We start from the raw sequence: 8,207 nt of genomic DNA on the forward strand, positions 1-8,207 counted from the left end.
AGCCGTGGACAGCACGATGCCACAGAGAGATGTGGTCACTTTCTTCATTTTGCGACAAAATTTTGCGTTCATCACAGAAACGGCGGCCCCAGAATCAATTAACGCTTGTGTGGCGACTCCCTCAACATTGACATCAACAACATTTTGCGGCGAAAATGGAGGCCTTGATAATTGCGAAGAAGTTGCAGTTCTTGCCTCTGGAACTGCACTGATTAGTTTCCCTCCTCAGGAGGTGGTCTACGACGCATAGGAGATGGCGATCGGCGACGAGGAAATGGGAAACGAGAAGTTGATGGGCGACGATCCGAGTCAGAGTGCGTCTGTTCGTATGCAGACGTGGTGGCCTGCTGCGATGCATAGGTAGGAGTTCCAAAGGAGGCGTACGCAGGTGTGGGACGGCGGCGGCAGTAGCGTGTAATGTGGCCAGCGATGCCACACGCGAAGCAGATAGGATGGTTGTCATGCGTGCGTTACTCATTAGATTGACGGAAAAAGCGAGGTGAGGGCCAGTATACCGGAGGCGCTGCCGGAGGAGGTGGAGCCGATAAGGATACTGGATGCGGTGGGGGCCGCGCAACCACAGCTGCGTAGCTGAGAGCTGAAAATGGCGCAGGTGGTGCGTAGCTCACAGATGAGAGATTAGATGCTGCTGAAGTGCATGCGCAAAGGGCCTGCACTGTAGGTAGGACATCGCAAATTTCAGTGCGTATGGCCTGCTGCCGTGTCGAAGGCAGACTTGCGGTGGGCGCGTCGCTATGCGGCAGCAGGGAGAGCTGTCGGGCGACTTCCTGCCTGATGAAGTCTTTGATCTGGTTGGACAGACTTTCTTGGCGAACGTTGTCACGTTGGCATTTGCGAGTGCGACAGCCGAGATCGAATCCGGTGGTGAGACACAATGTCGGGCGATGGAACGCTGACGGCGTAATTCATTGAAGCTCTGGCACAGGCTTACGAGGATTGCCACCGAGGTCGGGCTTTTCGCTAGCAACATCTGGAATGTGCCATCATCAATTCCCTTGAGAATCTGCCGAATTTTCTCTTCTTCGGGCATAGATGGGTTAACACGCCTGCAGAGGTCGAGCACATCCTCAATGTAACTCGTAAACGTCTCGCAAGGCTGCTGGGCTCTGTGGCGCAGACGCTGGTCAGCGCGGAGCTTGCGGATCTCTGGTTGGCCGAACGCTTCAGTTACGAGAGTCTTAAAGGAGGACCAGTTGGCGATGGCGGTTTCGCGGTTGGTAAACCAAAGCTTAGCTTCGTCTGCCAAGTAAAAGATAACGTAGGCGAGCTTAGAGTCGTCGTCCCACTTGTTGCTGGCGCTTACGCGTTCGTACAAGGAGAGCCAGTCTTCGACGTCTTGCTCACCACTTCCGCTGAAGATTGGTGGGTCCCGCTAACGAGTAGCGCCGGGGCAGGTAGACGGGGCTGCCGATAGTGCCTGCTGGGCTGGGACGGGCTGGTTGGCGACTGCGTCAGTCATGTTTCGCGGTAGTCTTTCGGGCAACTTGCGATAGCGAAGCTCCATGTCTGCTTGGGGATCTCAGCAGCCTCCACCAAATGTGGTGACGTTTATTCGAGCAGAGAAGTCGCAACGAGGTCGCGACGGAAAATGGGCGTACGGCAAGTCTGGCAAAGGGGGCACAAACTCTCGCGCAAGCAGAGCATGGGGCTTTTCGTTATCTTCCGAAGGCGCATACGCGTTGGTGCGTATGCTTCACTACAAAAGGTTAAAGAGTTCAGACTGTAGAACCTATATTACTCCTACATTACTTGTTTATCAAATCCCGGCAGCGTTTCCGATGGAGGCGGACATGTTGTAGGCCCGTGTGCTCAGATTCGGGTGCACGTTAAAGAACCCCAGGTGGTCAAAATTTTCAGAGCCCTCCACTAAGGCGTCTCTCATAATCATATGGTGGTTTTGGGACGTTAAACTCCACATATCAATTATATTGATACGTGTATGGAACTGTCACTCCGTCACAGCTGGAAAGGCACCCAAAAGGAGGAACACGACAACGTGGTTGTTGTGGGTTACTCTCTCGAGTTTCCCCCGTTAGCCTGCGTGACTGTGCGCTCTTTAAGGCGTTAGCAAGATCCACTGTCAGTGAATAGATCTTCCCCGTAACATCTTTTGGTGGAAAGTGCGGGATCTTCACACAACCCGGCTCTGGAACTCCGCAGTAGACGCCAGCTTTGCCCAGCCGCGATGCCTGAAACCGGCACTCAGGCCTCGCCATCCGAGCCGACTCCATCACCTGTGATCCCCCCCCCCTTTTTTTTCTTGACCCTGGCACGTTTTCCGGGACGGACAGCACGGACGTCGGACGTCGAAGAATTTTGTGGGCAGTACTAGCGCACAAACTCCCGGGACGAAGAGAAGCGTCACAAACATCGTCCCGTGAGTTTGTGCGCTGGTACTGCCCATAATGCATCACCAACTAGCCCAAAACTATCAGTCCTGCGTCGAAGAATGGCTCGCATTATTCGAGCGCGTCAGCAAGCCCTACAGGTGAGACGAGATGCTTTTGCTGGCAAATATTCTATTCTACCTACGGGGTACGGCACGCGCCTGGGGCGCATGAAGAAGAATTAACCAGCTGGGACACATGGAAGCAAAAGCTTCGGGACTTGTTTGGTCAGTCAGTTGCTCGTCAGATGGCAGCCAGGCAGGAACTCACGTCGCGTGTTCAATCATCGACGGAGTCGTACGTCACGTACATCCAAGATGTACTGGCACTGTGCCGGAAGACTGACAAAGACATGTCCAAGGCGGACAAGATCAGCAACGTGTTGAAAGGCATTGCTGACAATGCTTTCAACATACTAATGTGTAAGACTACTACTGTCGACTTCATAATATCTGAATACCAACGATTTGAACAGGCTAGAAGCAGGCGAATAACCTACCTCTTCACGAGACTACCAAACACAGCTGCGACTTCGTCTTGAGAGGATTCTGCTACGCCCCGTTCATTTGCGCCTCCTGCCAATATCGCAAGGATTGTTCGCCAGGAGCTGGAGGCCTTGGCACCCGCTTCTTATCAGCCCCATGTGCAAGACAACTGGGGGGGGGGGGTGATTTTAAATGAAGAGAAAAGTTAGCCCCGTAACTGTCTTTCAAGGGGGAGGACACCCTAACAGTAGCTCAAGAGGGACGGGGGTAGAGAAGGGAATAAAAGAATAGGATTAAAAGGTAGAGGGATAGAGTGTAAGGTAGAGAGGTAGAGTGTAATGTGCATAAGAAGGAAAAGAAGAGAAAAGTGAGCCCCGCAACTGTCTGCATCAGGGTGCGACACCTCAGCAGTAGCTCACAAGGGAGGGGGTGAAAAGGGATTAAAAGGATAGGAATGAAGGTGTAGAGAGAGAGAAAGAGAGATGCACTTAGCCAGCGAGCGAGGACATATCGAGGAGATAGGAGAGATAGGAAAGATGGAGACACAGTCACAGGAGTCCGAGGACGGGGCACCACTTGCGAGAGCTCTTGTCGGCGTCAGCACATGGCGTAGAGCAAGTCCAGTAGGTCAGAGCTACGCTGTTGTCGGAGATCGGCGTCAGGAGATGACGTAGAGCGAGCCCAGTCGGCCAGAGCTACGCTGACGTCGGAGATCGCGAGGGCACAACCGGTCGGCACGGAATCCAGCGAGCGAGTCTCGAGTTGGGCACATCTTCGGCCATTGCCGCAACAGGTGGTATTTCCGGCCAAGCTTTCCTAATGTCGACCGCCGTCAGGACCGCGGACATTCCCAACCCGCTCTTTCGGATGACCATCTTCAGGACCCTTCACGTCGCCGTTCATCTCCACGCTTCGAGCCATCCTACACTGATGTCGTCGCCCAGAGAAACTGGTCTAGCCGCTCGCCGTCACCTGCAGGGTCGGCCGTCACGCTCCCCTCAACGCCGCCGCTATCCGTCACTGGCTTATTCTGGTCATTCCCCGGCACGGAGGAAGGAAAGGTAGGAGAGGCCTAGACGTCACTCGTTGTGAAGCCTCGATGAAGCCGGAAGTCGGCCATATTGACTGGGCAAATTCTCTTGTTTACATCCGAATGCAAAACAGAAGGCCCGACTCTCTCTCCGGCTCGGAAAGCACGTGATCTGCGCAGCGCGCGTGTCGTGACGATCCGAAACTAACTGAATGAGGCTCAACAACCTGGGCAGACAACAGAAAACTGTACAGACAACACGATCGGTCGTGCGCCTTCTACAGTTGCATTCCGCCATGCGGCCGACGCAGCGTCCAGCCACTGTGTCCATGTTCTGCGTGAAACTCACCGGCGTCAGCCTTCTCCGACAGTGGTGACTTTGAGCACGGTGCAAGTGACACTTTAACGCGGTTGCTGTTACGTTGAGATAACATGCAATGCTGAGGGAGAGTATACGAAGCGGAACAGAAAAGGTGTTTTAGTGTGCACATGCAAGTTGTTACTGTACACACACAACATGAAACTACGTATGTGCACATGGTCCTCATTGCGTCATGCCCCAGATGAAAATTTTCTGCTAGTTCCTTGCTTGGAGTTGCTGGTTTTTGACGGAACCAGCAGTTAGGCTGCTGGTTTCTTGCTAATTGTACTGGTTACAGCAGTGAGCCCTACTGGTTTTCAGCTGGTTCTAGCAGGGTGTCTACTGGTTCTTTATTGGGACCAGCACGCTGCCTACTAGCTTGCTGATGGTCCCAGCAAGCTACCTGCTGGTTTTACTGGTTCCAGCAGTGTGCCCATTGGTTTTCTGCTGGTTCCAGCAGGGTGACTAGTGACTCTTTACTGGGCCAGTACTCTGCCTACTGACCTGCTGGTGGTCACAGCAAGCTGCCTGCTGGCTGCACTGGTACCAGCTACACGTCAGTAGGATTAGTCCCATATTTATTATTGGCGTTTTTTTTCAAACTAATACTGAATAGTTAGCTACTTAATAATAAAAATACTGCACAATAAAAAGTATTATTATTCATCTACAGGTAAAAGCATGAGAAATAGAAGTCTTATATAACGTACAAATTATTAGGATGTTTCAGCGCCGTAGTTTAGTAGAACACATGTTGTGCTCTTGTCGTCACTTGTCTGTCTTTGAATTCGTATGTTTGGTGTGTTAGTTGCAAGTTTCCTCTGGAATCTGTGTGACATGAGCATGTAATAGTTCATTTTTGGGTCAGTTACATCTGTGGAAAGTGTAACAAGTGAATATCAGCCGATTTGAGCTGTTCTTGGTGCTATGCTATGCGATGTCTTGATTTCGTGAGTGCCGATCGAGGCCCACCTTGTATCTCAGGGATCGATCTTTCAAGTTTTATGCAGGTAAGTTGCCTATTTATTTCAAATATAAGTAAACCATGCATATCCCGAATGCTTCTGTGCTTTATGAAGCTCACTGTCGTCGTGCATTAGTGTTTGTGGTGTTTATGAATTCGTATATGCATGTCGGTTGCTGTAAGTAAGCCATGATTCTTTATCACCGTGTAACGAAGTATTAACACACTGCTTAATTCTAGTTTGCTGAGTGAACTAATGGGGCTGTATAGATGTAAAAGTTATTCGCTTAATATGTACGTCGTCATGCGCACTGCTTCCCGCGAATGGACGTTACATAGCATTTTTAAAGATTGATATCTGCTGTTAAAATTTGCATTGACAACAAAATATTGCATTTTCTTATAGATATCCTGCCCCACTTGACTGCCCTTGACAACACAGGCATCTGTGGTGTGGATCAAGGTCCCCTGTGGATTTTCATTCGGAATAATTTCAGTGGGAGCCGAAGCTGGCAGATTACCTTTTTCAAGTGTAAATACTAGATTTTTAATAAAATGTACTAGATCAACGCTTGTGTGTTATGGGTGTATTTAAGGACTTTTGATAAGCAGCCCCTTTAGAACTACATGCTACTAAGGGAGCTGCTCATTGGTACCACTTGAACTTGTATTACTAACTCATATTACTAAGTACAACGAAAATAGAATGTGACGATTGTTCAGCTGTGAAGCAACTAACTTCTAGTTAGAAACAGGCCGTATTTAAGCTGGTTTGAGCTGCAATAAAGCTTGCAGCTGACAATATGCAGCTCGAATCAGGCTTATTGCCTGCTTTGTTGCTTAGAGGTGTGCTCCATGTCGGCGAGTTACAAGTAGGCCGACTGCCTGCAATACTGCGCTGGAACCACCAGCTACTGGTTCCATCAGCTGCTGGTTCCATCAGCTGCTGGTTTCAACACCTGCTGAAACCATCAGATACTGGTTCCATCAGCTACTGGTTCCAACAGCTACTGGTTCCATCAGCTACTGGTTCCATCACCTACTGGTTACATCAGCTTCTGGTTCCATTACCTACTGGGAATGTGCTAATAAACCAGCACTGCTGGAACCGATAGCCAACCAGCACGAAATTTTCACCTCAGGCTGTGCTCAACAGCGTCACCCGTTATCACAAGCAGGAGCACCGCCCAACCGTCACTGACCTGCAAGGCGTTCATCGTCGTTCCGCTTCGTCATGGTGCCCAACGCAATTTCGCTGAACACTAATTGCTTCGTCCGCGTCATCCGCCGCACGACACATAGATATGCACTCGTTCTACGCACTGTTGAAACCCCGTGATGGACAAAAGAATTTGTAAACGTTGCTAAGAGTACAGTAACTGCCAGGAGAACACTGTTGCCGCATTCAACCTGCAGAGGAGAGCTCGCACAGCCAGAGAAGAAGACGATTCAAGCTCTTGCCCGGTCCTCTTTACGAGCGCCTTTCATTTTTAATTAAAGTGAGCTCTTCTATATCGAACTCCTGCTGTGTCTGCGTCGTGACACTGGTGGAGGTGCTGGGTACATGTCCAGGACGCCTTCCAACAGCCCGGGATCTAGTCCACAAAGACTTCCGCTCGTCGAAACACCCGTTCACCGCGCCAGCCGCCGCCTGTTAGGCCTGAGCCCAGAGTTCGGTCCTTGGACGGAAAACATGACTGCCCCGGGAAGCAGTTGCCCCACCATGACGAGCCCAAGCACGACACAGGTGACTGTTTTCACCCCTAAAACTCCTGTGGACTTCCATGGCAACTCATATGAGGACGCAGATGACTGGCTTGAGGAGTTCGAGCGCACAGCCAACGTTAACGGGTGGAACGCCGCACAGAAGTTGGGGTACGTGTATTTCCCTCTTCAAGACGGGGCTCGCACGTGGTTCACGAATCGCGTGTGGTCAACGTGGGACGAGTTCCGGCGGAAGTTCCTGGACACCTTCGCAAACACCGAAAGGCGGGAGCATGCACAACGACTCCTTGAATCACGGATTCAAAAGCCCAACGAGTCTGTTGCTATGTTTGTTGAGGACATGGCTCGTCTCTTTCATCGAGCCGATCCCGACATGTCCGAGAACAGAAAGATCAGCCACCTCATGCGTGGTGTTAAAGAGCAGCTGTTTGCTGGTCTCGTACGGAACCCACCTTCAAACGTCGACGAATTTTCGAAGGAGGCGACCGCCATAGAACGCGCACTACAGCTACGGTACCGCCAGTACGACCGTCAAAACAACAGCGGACAAATCAGCGCAACCGCCGTGACCACGGTGACTCCTGACGAGCGTTCTTTGCGTGACCTGATACGCGAAATTGTGCAAGAAGAGGTGAAGAAGCTCGCCGCCACACCGAATGACTGCGCGATTGCGTCGGTCACAGAAGTTGTTCGCCAAGAAATAAGGCAAGCGCTTTCACTTCCCGAGCCGAACACTGAAATTGTTAGGCCAACATATGCAGATATTCTCCGTCGACAGCCTAGATCTAACGTGCCGCCACCTCAACAGTACCACCAGCAACAGCCGCCGACAGTGCCTTGGTACTACAGGGAAACGTCGACGCCGATGCGACCCCCACTCCGCAAAACCGACATATGGCGTACCCCTGACTACAGGCCCCTGTGCTTCCATTGTGGGGAAGCAGGCCACATCGTGCGGTATTGTCCTCATCGCGTTGCCGGGTATCAAGGATTTCCGTCCACTACCCCTCGGCGCTATTTCGACGGAAGACGCAACGTTGAAACGAGCGCGACGATCCCGCGAGACGTTTCTCCTGGGTTCCGGTCACGCTCGCCCTCCCCAGGTCATTTTCCCCGATCTAATAGAGGTAGCACCACGGACATGGCGAGAGGAAGGTCTCCCAGTCCACGCCGGGGAAACTAAAAGCAGCGACCTTAGGGGGGAAGGTTGCGAATTGCCGAAGATTTGAAAATC

The 8,207-nt window shown here is 51.5% G+C and overlaps 1 long non-coding RNA gene across 1 annotated transcript; it reads left to right on the forward strand.

The window, feature by feature from the left end:
* Window positions 1–3,805: 3,805 nt before the first annotated feature.
* LOC142785275 (uncharacterized) lies at window positions 3,806–5,817 on the forward strand. The gene is made up of 2 exons (XR_012888907.1): window positions 3,806–5,294; window positions 5,655–5,817. It is a non-coding gene; the product is annotated as an uncharacterized LOC142785275 (long non-coding RNA).
* The last annotated feature ends 2,390 nt before the right edge of the window (window positions 5,818–8,207 follow it).

The sequence above is a fragment of the Rhipicephalus microplus genome, unplaced genomic scaffold (assembly GCF_043290135.1).
Source record: "Rhipicephalus microplus isolate Deutch F79 unplaced genomic scaffold, USDA_Rmic scaffold_20, whole genome shotgun sequence".
In the NCBI taxonomy this organism is placed as follows: Eukaryota; Metazoa; Arthropoda; class Arachnida; order Ixodida; family Ixodidae; genus Rhipicephalus; species Rhipicephalus microplus.